Source organism: Rhagoletis pomonella, unplaced genomic scaffold (genome assembly GCF_013731165.1).
Source record: "Rhagoletis pomonella isolate Grant_MI unplaced genomic scaffold, Rhpom_1.0 Rhpom_scaffold_00009, whole genome shotgun sequence".
NCBI lineage: Eukaryota > Metazoa > Arthropoda > Insecta > Diptera > Tephritidae > Rhagoletis > Rhagoletis pomonella.
The window spans coordinates 5,352,590-5,359,186 of record NW_023458563.1 but is presented as its reverse complement, the minus strand read 5'-3'; the positions used below and the strand labels follow the sequence as shown (position 1 = coordinate 5,359,186).

At 36.3% G+C, this 6,597-nt stretch overlaps 2 protein-coding genes across 7 annotated transcripts in view; both read left to right on the top strand.

The window, feature by feature from the left end:
* Window positions 1-6,597, top strand: part of LOC118745552 — a 165,534-nt gene that overhangs the window by 39,839 nt on the left and 119,098 nt on the right. The gene's annotated exons all lie outside the window — the stretch shown is intronic.
* Window positions 1-6,597, top strand: part of LOC118745553 — a 103,825-nt gene that overhangs the window by 39,921 nt on the left and 57,307 nt on the right. The window lies entirely within an intron of this gene.

The window sequence follows — 6,597 nt, the reverse complement described above, 5'->3', positions numbered from 1 at the left end:
GAAGTTGCTCAAACATCCCATTGATTTTGATAATTTTTTTGTTTGCTATCAGTGTCACGCATTTTCTTTCGTACAAATGATGGTCGCCAGCAAAAACATTTATCGAAAATTAGCGAGATTTTTAGCAACCTCAAACATATACTTTGTTTTACTAAAATTTTATAGACTATTTTTTTTTAGAAACTCTAATGAAGAAGTTTAAAACTTTGATGTAACTTTGTTGAATTTTTATAATTTTTAGATTTATATGGTTTTCGTTTTATAATGAACTTTAATATGATAAAAAATTAATTAGATTAAACGAACAAAAGAAAAATAGTCAAAATCGGTCGTTATCTACAGCTCATTATCTAAAAACCATATAAGTGCAAATTTCAAACTTAAAAGAAAAATTACAAAAAAATTGTAAACCTAACAAGATTTTTATTCAGAATTTTCAGAAAAACTCTAGGTAAATATTAGCTTAATAAAGTGCAAGTTTCAAGTGGCTAATACGTAACACTGTCAGCGAAAAAAAATATCCAAAATCAAAGCAAATTCTTTGCTACATGAAACTTGCACTATATTAAGCTAGAATTTAAAGGGCCATAAAATGCATACTAATAATTTTTCTTCAAATTCTTAATAAAAAGGTTGTTGTAAAATTTTATTGAATCAACTTATTTGTTTTCTCCGTTCCTTGTATACATGCCTCCTATTTATTTTATGAATCCTTTACTTACCAATTCCTTCTCGTCCACATTTTTAATGTTTTCTAAATTTATTAACTCCTCTTCCGTCTCAATAGGAAACAGCTTCCTCCAGTTGTAATTTTCTTTGCGAGATACAAGTTGGCGAAGGCAAATACTAATGGAAGCAAGTTCTCCCATTATCAGTTCGTTCTGCTTATTTATTGTTTCTTCGAGCTTGTCTATTCTAGATTTTAAACCTGAAAGGAGAAACATATAGAATTTATTACAGATTTAAAGATAAATTATTAAGTGAATAAGTTACCGTTAATTTGCTCATCAACTTGTACGAGCGGTTCCGAAGAGTTTTCCGTCACATTTATAGCTTGAAATGCTTTCCTTTTGAAAGTGTTTTTCAACATTGTCTTAAAGCTAAATATAGTTAGTAAATAATTATTAACAATTTATATTTTTTTATAACTATGTAAAAGAGGAATCAGCAAATATCTATTATCTATTGGTAAATACATCATTTTAGATTGTATATTATCTAGCATGAAGATTTCTTTTTTAAGGCTTCTTTCATAAATATCACCTGTACATATACCCAACATATTCAAAGACTGGCAAGGCTCTTCAAAAAAGTTATTTAGGTTTGTGAGAATCACACCTTAGAATCTATTTTCTTCTAAAAAGCTTAGAATTTTAACAACTCCAAAAGGCTTTATACAACACAAATTATCTGGCAATTTTGTGCTTAAGAACATTTTATCATTTTGAAAGCTTAAAATTTTTTCTATTCTGTTTCTTTTGAAGCCAGTAGGAATTGATCTTTGTTTGAGGTCTGTATCGATAAATTTGTTATGCACTTGCTGTAAAATGTTCGAAGGTCTTGGAATACTATTTTTGAGCTGTTGCATAAAATTTTCGAAATCGTAAGCTGTAAAATTTGGAAGAATACCCATATTCTCTACACTCTTTCTCAGGTGAAGCAAATTATGCACATTGAAAGTCACACTGGATTCGCCAAATAAAAAAGGAAAATTTTGTACAAAAAGTTTGAGCATTTCATCAGCAGCATCCAAGTTGAAACTAAAGTTTGTAGGTGTTGAAAGTAATCGATAAGCTACACTAATTAGCAGGTACTGATCCTGTATATAGAACGAATTGTCGAAATTCAGTTGCTTTCCATCTGCGAATTTCATGAACACCTCGAGGTTTTCTCTGAAATTCCCTGGGAATGAATGGACTCATAGCAACCAATTTTGTAGAAATTAAATTTTTTTGAGCAACCCCAAGATTTTCTGTTGTTTTGCCCATTAAAATAGAGACAATAAGCTTTCGTACAACACCAAGATCCAGCAAATGCATAAGCTCAATCGGAAATTGGGTGACCATTTGAATTCCAATCATCTCTAGCTCGCTTTGCTTATTTTGATGAAAGGCTTTATGAAAATCTTTTTTCTTAAATTTCTGAAAAATCCCTATCTGTCCTTAAATCCCCCACGGATGTGCTAAAGACGGTCACATTGTTAATTCTGGTACCTCTTTGATAGCATTTTGCGCATCCAACGAGTGCATTGTGGCCGACAACGTCACACATGAAGGATCGAGCGGGCGCATCGCATATAAATGCCCTTAAGATGACCTCAAAATGTCTGTCATTAATCACGATTCCATTTTCTTGCAACTCCTTCATCTCGAAAATGAAATCATGAAGAAAAGTATCGACATTATATGGCTTTTCTTTACCCAGATAAGACCCTATTAAGAATACTCGAATGCTTTCAATATTTACAAATCTGCCAATTATGGGCCACAAGCTTTGGGCACTGCTTTTAAAAAGTGGTAGTCCATCTACACCCACATCAAAAATAATCTTATTTTCCTTTGCTAAAAGATGATGCGGGATTTTCCTAAGTTGCATTGTTAAACCTAAATGGCAATAGCTGCCCGGTGACACAGTTCTCAATACTAAACTGCAAGGTCTGTTTTTGTTTCTTAAAAGCGTTCTTATATCGATAAGAAACGGCCAAACCCTCCGAGTTAAGTATTTTTAGCAAGGCATTTGCACATGATCGGGTGGGATTATACTCGCGAAGCCACTCAACTAATTTGTTTTGCAAAGCAACTTTACCCTCATCTTCACCTGGTACATCTCCACTAACAGGCATTTCACTAAAGCATAAAGGATTGCATTCAACATTGCTGAATTGCTCCTCAGAAACACACACTGAATCACTGCCTAAAAACTCACTCTGGCACAGGCGCAACTTATTCACAAGTTTTTCTTTCTTAATCTTTCGATTAAGATTTCTTTTGCTGCATCCCCTTTCACACATTGTTAATTACCTCTTTGTTTCAAAATTTTGCATTTTTTTTTTTTTTTTTTTTTTTGAATTCTGTTTGCTTGGCAGGTGACCTTAGCGGAACACACAACACCAGGTTATTCCTCCTTGTTTCATATGCCGTACTAGTAGCGTATTGACAGCATACCTATTGTATGCATAATAAAATTTAAAAATTAAATTTGGCTTTTTGTAAGAAACGAGAGAGTTGAGTAATCTTGGTTAAGTCTTTTTGGATAAAAATCTCCTCAAATGTGCTTGAGTTGTTGACAACAGGGAAACTTGATCTTAAATTATTAAAAAGCGACAGCTGAAGGTTAGGTGCACATAATCATCTATTTGACCACAACGGCATCTTGAATTTCTAACAGCTTGTATTTTGCATAAATATGCATTGTCATAAGTATGTCCTGTAAGGATCCTGTTAAGTGTCTTGATGTCGGACGGGGAAAGCGAAAGCTTTCTAAACCAAGTATGATTTCTTCTAACCGGAAAGATTTTAGCAAATAAATTCGGATTTGAGCGCGAGTAGCTCAGAAATTCAGTGTACCATTGATTATGGATTTCATTTTTGATCTGCTTTAGGCTTCGTCTACAGTGAGATTGACTACTTTGAGTGGACTATCAGCAGTGGCGGCTTTAGCTAATTCATCGGCCTGTTCATTACCATGAATGCCTACATGGCCAGGAGTCCATATGAGGCACACATGTATGTCACCGTGGCTAGTCAATCTTTTGTGTATTCTGTGTGCAATGCTATTCTTTGAGCAAGGATTATTGAGGATATGACAAGCGGCTTGACTATCAGTGAAGACAACAAGGCGCGTGCGATTATCCTGGATTGCAATGTTGACTGCCTCATCAATTGCCAGGAGCTCTCCAAAAGTGGAGGAAGCCCTGAAGCCAATTTGAAAGGAATGCATTTTGTTGGACGTGTGGTCATATACTCCACACCCGGTGTTGTCTTCAGAGATTGAGGCATCTGTGTACATGATATGGAAGCAGCCAGCTTGGTATTCATTTAGAACTGAAAGGTGATGAGCTTTAATACTTTCATTAGACATATCTGATTTTTTCCTAGGGAGACTTTTTATGCAAACTTTCAAGTTGTTGGAAGGGAGGAATCCATCAATCGCATCAACACGATCCAAAAGGTGAGAAAATCTATTGTACACAGAAGAGTAGCTAGAATTTATTGAGGGACCAGACATTAACAAGCGTGTGATGGGGGAACGTATGGAAAAGAGGTTTACCAATTCTTTGGCAGTAAGCCAGACAGATCTTTCCAGCGGCGGGAGCTCGTTGGAGAGGGCATATATTAGAGGAATCGGAGTCGAGGGGGTTAAGCCTAGACACCTGCGCATGAATTTGTTTTGAAAGGTGCGAATTTTTTTAGAAGCAGAGACAGAACTATTGGCAGTCGTGGTAGAGCAATATTAAATTTTAGATCTCACAACTGATTTGAAAATGTTTAGGGATATTTGGGGATGAAGCCCTGATTTAATATTTGTTAAAAGTTTAAAGAGCTTTATGTTGTTTGCGGCATTTTTGACTACCATGGAGTAGTGATCGCCGATTGAGAGAGAGGAGTTAATTACCCTGCCAAGGACCTTGATGCTGTTGGTTTGTGTGATTGTGACACCATTTATGTCTATGATTATATCCTTTTTTGGACCTCTTGTCACATGCATAAGGTGAGTTTTCGTAGGATTAAAATTAAGATTTAAGAGATTGCACTTGTGGGAAAAGTTGTTTAGTTTGTTTTGAAGGTTACTTTGAGCACCCACGAGACTTGAGCCAGATTAAATTATAAAGAAATCGTCCGCGAACTGGAAAAAGTGTGTGTCATCATCATTGAGGTCATGGAGACTGGCCGTATAGGCGTTAAAAAGTACAGGTGAGAGGCAGCTTGCCTGGGGGAGACCATTTTTTATTTCTATGGTGTTGGATCCCAATCGTAGTACCCTGAAAGCCAGGAAGTTAATCATCCATTCAACATAGTGTTTTTCAATGTTCCATTCCAGCAATATCATTCTCAAGAGCCCTATATCTACGCAATTATATGCATTAGATATATCCGTAGAACAGAAGATGACATGCTTCTTTTGATTTCTGAGAATGCTGATCTGGTGGAGAATGTGATTAAGACACATGGCAGAGGATCTGTTCTTGCGATATGCAAATGTGTTAAAAGGAAGCATATTGTTTTCTTCCAGGAAAAGGTTGATTCTATCTTTGATGCAAGTATTGATTAATTTGAGTAAAACAGTGATTAGTGCTATGGGTCTAAAATTTTTATAGTCATTTAACTCGCAGTTTTTTTAGGGATGGGCACAACTTTAATAATTCTCCAGTGGTCCGGTATCTGGTTAGAATGAAAAATGTCATTGAGCGAGGTTATTAGATTTGCAAGGGTGAGGTCTGGGAGAGCTTTGAGCATCTTATAAGTGATACAGTCATGTCCAGCAGCTGAGTCCTTTTTTTTTCTAAAACAGATTTGATGTCATCAAAAGATAGCAAAAGGTTTGAGTTGAAATCCACGGGCCGATTAATTTCTAAGTTGTTTTGTTGGTTGGGTACTTGGTTGCTTAACATGTCTAAGAACTCCTGGTTGTTTTCCTGGTTCCATACCTCACTTCTGGATTGAACATAGTCGCCTCTTAAAGCTCTGACAAAGCGCCATGTGCCTTTGGACATGCCACAGTCGAGCTCGTCAATTTTACTTTTGAAATTCTCCTTTTTTGCCTGCTTAACCTCCTTCTTCCCAGTTTTTGTTGTGTAATTAGTGACTCAAAATTCTCAGGACTGGGTGAGTGTTTCGCCTTCTTGAAGGCGATTACTAAGAAGCGGTAGGTTTTTTCCAGGTGTTCATTCCACCACGCTTTGGGTATTCTGTTGTCTTCAGGTGTGTATCTAGCATTATTTATTTCTTGTTTAATTTTGTCTTCAAAGTCGGTGATCGACGCCTCGCATTCAAGTGTTTTCAGAGAGTTAAAAAGTTTATTTTTAGCAACAAATGTACCGTTTCTTTTAGTAATGTTTGTCAGTTCAATGATCACTGGGAAGTGGCGGCTGCCCCCTATTCTGGTCGCATCAACTTGTGACTTGCACGCAATGCCAGAGTTGGAAAAGCACAGGTCGAGGATCGACCCACTATTTACACGAACATCATGTTGGTAGGTATAATTACCGTCATTAAAATTATAGAAATTGGATTGTAGAATGTGCTGCGCCAGATGCTTACCTCTGTGCGAATCCATGCCATCACCCCAGATAGTAGCCCTGGCATTGAAGTCGCCCAGTAGGAAGACATTTTCATGCTGTTCAAGGAAGTTCAAAATTCTAGTTATTTATGTATTAAAATCATGAATGGTTATACTGGGGGGGAAATACGTGTTGCAGATGGTAATATTAGTGGTAAGGTTGGTGGTTTTGATAATTAAGACATCATGGTCAGAGTTGAATGTGATTCTTTTATATTTGATGTTACGTTTGAGGGCGGTCGCCACACCCCCATAACCATCGGTGCGGTATTTTTTTAATCAAATTAAAGTTAATGAGTTTTCTGTGAGGAGTTGAAC